Below are 5,082 nucleotides of genomic sequence, written 5' to 3'. Positions count from 1 at the left end.
CTCTTTCTAGCCTTTGCTGCCCATAGAGACTTCAAGGTCTTTCAGATGGATGTAAAGAGCGTTTTCCTTAATGGAAAACTTCAAGATGAAGTTTATGTTGAATAACCTTCAGGGTTTCTTGACCCTAAGTATCCAAACCATGTCTATAGGTTGGATAAAGCTCTTTATGGGTTAAAGCAGACTTCTCGTGCCTGGTATGATACCCTTTCTTCTTTTCTCATCTCTGAGAAATTCTCTCATGGAAAGATTGACCAGATCTTATTTCTTAGGAAAGTTAAAGGTCACATCATTCTTGTCCAAATTTATGTCGATGATATTATTTTTGGTTCCACTAATCCCTCTTTATGTTTTCGTTTYRYTGAACGCATGAAGAAAGAATATCAGATGAGCATGATGGGAGAACTAACATTCTTTTTAGGTGTCCAGATCAAACAAACTGATAAAGGCATCTTTATCAACCAAAGTAAGTATGTTCGTGACATGTTGAAGAAGTTTGATCTATCCAACAGTTCATCTATGAAGACTCCAATGGCTCCTCCACTCACTCTCAACAAGGATCCAAATGGAAAGGCTGTAAATGTTACTGTTTACAGAGGAATGATCAGCTCCCTGCTGTATCTCACAGCTAGCCGACCCGATATCATGTACTCCACTTGCTTATGTGCAAGATATCAAGCTGAACCTAAGGACTTCCATCTGATCGCCGTAAAACGCATATTTAGATATCTTAAGAGAACTCCTAATATGGGTCTTTGGTACCCTAAAGGTTCAGGTTTTGACCTTATTGGTTATTCAGATAGTAATTTTGCAGGTTGCAAAATTGATAGGAAAAAGCACCACAGGAGGCTGTCAGCTTCTAGGTGGAAAGTTGGTGAGCTGGACCAGCAAAAAGAAAAATTCAGTGTCCACATCAACAGCTGAAGCTGATTATGTAGCCGCTGGTAGCTGTTGTGCCCAAGTTCTTTGGATGAAAAATCAGTTGCTAGACTACGATCTTCAGTTTTCAAAGATTTCTATTTATTGTGATAACACTAGTGCTATTGCTATTGCAAACAATCCTGTACTTCACTCCAAGACCAAACATATTGAGATCCGATATCATTTTATCAGAGATCTTGTTATGAATGGTGATATTGAACTTCACTTCGTTCCAACTGAGTATCAACTCGCTGACCTTTTCACCAAGCCTCTTGATGAGACAAGATTTAATATCTTGATCAGCGAATTGGGTATGTTGAACACTGAAGATTAATTTTCAGCTATTATACATCACTCAGTAAGTGAAATGATTTAGTGCTCTATCTCTAACACTGAACTTTTGAGTAAATATATCTTTTCTCTTTCAGATATGATTACTCTTCTCTTTTCTCAACTTAAAACCTTCACTGAAGCTTTCTCATCTTCAGTGATAAACGTTTTAAAAGGTGCTCTCAATGATTCTCAACACTTACCACATCTCTAAGTATATCTTTATACTTTTCTTAAAATTCAAAACGATCACTGAATCTTTTCTTATCATTGATTAAAATATTTTTTAAATGCCAGTTTCAGTGACTCTCTTATCACTGAATCTGATGTCTTAAAACTCTCACTGAATCTTTCTTTTCAGTGATAAAATGTTTTAATTGGTCTTATCAGTGTTTTCTTAGACACTGTATGACTCTTTGTTTTCTTAAAAACTATTTGTTTTTAAAAGAAAATAGTTAATGAACCATCTTTATGACGACATTCTCTATTTACTATGCGCGACACTTTGAGACGCGCAAAAGGTTCTGTCATTACGCTACCTCATTTAATGCCATCCAATCATGGATGAGAACGTGGTATATTATTCATCATGACCACTTTCCCGAACCGTCGTCTTTTTTCTCTCTCATATTATTTCTCTCTCCTCCTACCTATAAATATGAGACTTCTTCTCCACTTTTATCTTTATGCTTACAAAATTCTTGGACGAAACTCTGCAAGAATTCTCTCCAAAGCAAGAACTCTCTCAATCTCCAAAAACTCTTTGACATGTCTATTTAATCATCTAAGGTCAATATCTTCTTCTTCTTTCTTTTGTTATAAGAAATGTTTAATCTGTTTAAGAACTTTGTTCTCTTAATACATTAAACTATAAAGATTATTTAATCATCTCCTTCTTGGTTATAATCTTATTTCTTTATACACTTTGTACTTGAAAAACCCTAAATATTCTTTAAGGATTTTTCAAACGAAGTTTTTACTTGTTCAAAAACTTTTTCTATAATCTTAACCAAAAACTCTTGGTTTAATTCTAACAAACCTGTTTGATTTACATCTTATTGATACAAACAGATGGCTGCCAAGAACGTCAACTTCTCCATTGACGAGATCTCCATCAAGGCTAACAACCACAATGGCTTGTTGGAGATTCCTTCCTCCAAGGCACAATACCAAGATGCGCCTGACTTTCTCAAATAGTCGTCCTTGGGCTACGCACTCAACCATTATCCCATCATGGTGAAAGAACTCCTTCAGCAGTTCTGGCTCACTGCTGAAGTTGTTGAAGTCGAAGTCAAGCCTGGACGCAAGGCTGAGCAGTTCTACTTCACTTTCAATTGCATGGAAGTGAGTTTTGGTGTTCCCACACTCAGGTCGGCTTTTCGTCTTCCCAAGGGCCCCTTCGACAGCGAACCCTCTACCACCGAGATCATCGAGCTTCTCGACGCCATTGGCTACCAGTTGCCAATGAAGAAGGACTCCAACGCCCCTCTAAAGTCCTTAACGAAGATTGAGAAGAACAGGATGTCAGCTATCTGGCAATACCTGTTTTCTCATTTCATCCAGTGCATGGGTGGAAAAACTGGAGGTCAGGACCAGGCCTCTAGGATCGCCTTGATCATAGGCGTATCTGCGATTCAACGTCGCGATATAAATTATGTTGCGGTCATTTTCGATGACCTGGTGCTCAAACTGAACAAGCGCCAGCGAGAAAAGGTGGTGCCTTACACTAGGTTTCTTTCAATGGTGTTTACCAAGATCTTTAAAGATATTTACCCCAAAGAAGGAAACCTTTAAGTTTTCAAGCTTGGATCCAGGATTCTGGATCATAAGCTGAGGAATAGTGATGTGGCACTAACTTCTATTATGTCCATCACTACCTCTTCTCCTCAGATGGCCACGACAAGGGTAAACCCCCCCGCGTCTAGCGAAGCCACCAAAACCCCTTCAAAACGACCCTCTCAACTAACTCTTGGTTCTTCTTAGAGAGCCAAGAAGTCCAAAAAGGGGATAGCCATGTTTCTAGCTGGAGCCTCTCAAAAGGCTTCAGTTATTGAAACTAGCCTTATCCCCGAGGCGTCTTCTGCTCACCCTCCGAGCTCTTCACCGCCTCAGTGACCCAAATCACTGAATGTGTGAATATCAGCGCCGCTACCGCTAAACACCCACGTCTCTTCTCGACCATTTTCTCTTCTCCTCCTTCCTTGGTCTTTACACATGCCAATAATGTATCAACGACTGCCCTTCCTGATACTTAGACGCACACCACTGAACCTGAGGTTGCTCCTCTCAATGCTCCTCTGCATACAGATGTCCATCCTCTCGAGGACATCTTTTCTCACGCCAGTGACAATCCTTTAGATGTCACTGATGGCCCCTCAGGTATTCCATCTTCCTACTCTTTCTTTTCTTCTAACCTTGAGCCTTTAGCTCACACTTCTTCTTTTATAGGTCCTTCTTCAATGCATCAGTCTGATGCTCAGGAATTGGAAGAGGAAGAAAGAGAGAAAGATGATGGAGGAGATGAAGAGATCGATGATGCCTATGAAATGGCATCAAACATCAAACTTCTCCTTCCAACCGTTGATACCATCCTCTGCAGGATCAACAAAGTCCACCAAGAGATGCCCCGCCAAGGTTATCTTGATGCGAACTTCCTTGCCATCCAAACGGACGTTCAAGAACTTCAGAGTCATCTCCAGACTCTCCAAGAAGCTGTTCAAGCCAACACCGATGCCATTGCTGTTCTTTACAGCAAGGCTGATGATGTTCAGGCTATCGCTGATCAGCAGACCGGCCTTCTTCAATAGGTCCTTGATTCTATCCATCAACCAGCTCTAGTGATCCCACCTTCTTTCTTTGCCAGTGATCACGCCCAGCTCCATGAGACGCGTGAGGCAACGACAACTCTAGCCAGTGCTTTGCAAAGGCTAGAGGAAATAATGGTTCTCCAACGTCAGTGCTTGGACGAACTCTCTGGCCAATTCACTCAAGTCTTAGCCAGAGAGGGGGAGATGAGATCAAACGCTGGTGAATCATCCGATGCTTTGCTTACCCCTTCTCAGGCTGTTGGTCCAGTATCAGCTTTAGTTGCAGTTGAAGTTGAGGCTCTCAGAGCTGAAGCGGTTACTGCTCCTGTAATCCCAACCACCAAAGCTGCTCCAGTTGAGGATGTCGATGCCATCCCTAGGGATGATGCCCATACCATCACTGTTGCTGGTGATGATGATGAAGATGAAAATGAAGATGATGATGAAGATGAAGATGAAGATGATGATGATAAAGATGATGATGAACCTACCATTCCAGACCCCGAAAGTGATCTAGATGGCGACGACAAGGTGGTGAATCTACTCCATCAGGGAACCAGGACCCCAAGTTGGAAGGCAAGGCGGTTGTTGAAGAAGGAAACTTGAAGGTATTGTTCAATATCCCTCAACAACCTTTGTTTGAAGACTCTACCTCTCAGGTAGTGATTACTTCAAAATATCAACTTCATATTCCATCAACAACCTGCGGTCGACTGGAGCAGTTACCTGATCAACCCGTCTCTTGTGCTTCTACCGACCAATAGATGTCTCAGCTGAAGGAGTCACTCGACCAGACTAGAATAAAAATCACTCTTCGTACCTCTAGTGGTGGTGAGTTTGACTTCCTATCTGAAACTGAAAGACTCGAGGCATTTAGGGCTGATGAAGAGCTAGAGCTTCAAAAGAAGAAGACTGAAGACAGCTTGAAGTTGGCCAAGTCACTAGCTGAAAAAGTCCAAGAAAATGGTGAACGCTGTCCAAGCCCAGACTAAACTTCTTTCTATTGTAGAAGCTGAGCATGAAAAGA

The sequence above is a fragment of the Cynara cardunculus genome, unplaced genomic scaffold, assembly GCF_001531365.2.
Source record: "Cynara cardunculus var. scolymus isolate 2C unplaced genomic scaffold, CcrdV1 Un_Scaffold_1317, whole genome shotgun sequence".
In the NCBI taxonomy this organism is placed as follows: domain Eukaryota; kingdom Viridiplantae; phylum Streptophyta; class Magnoliopsida; order Asterales; family Asteraceae; genus Cynara; species Cynara cardunculus.
Note: the sequence above shows the minus strand (reverse complement) of the source record.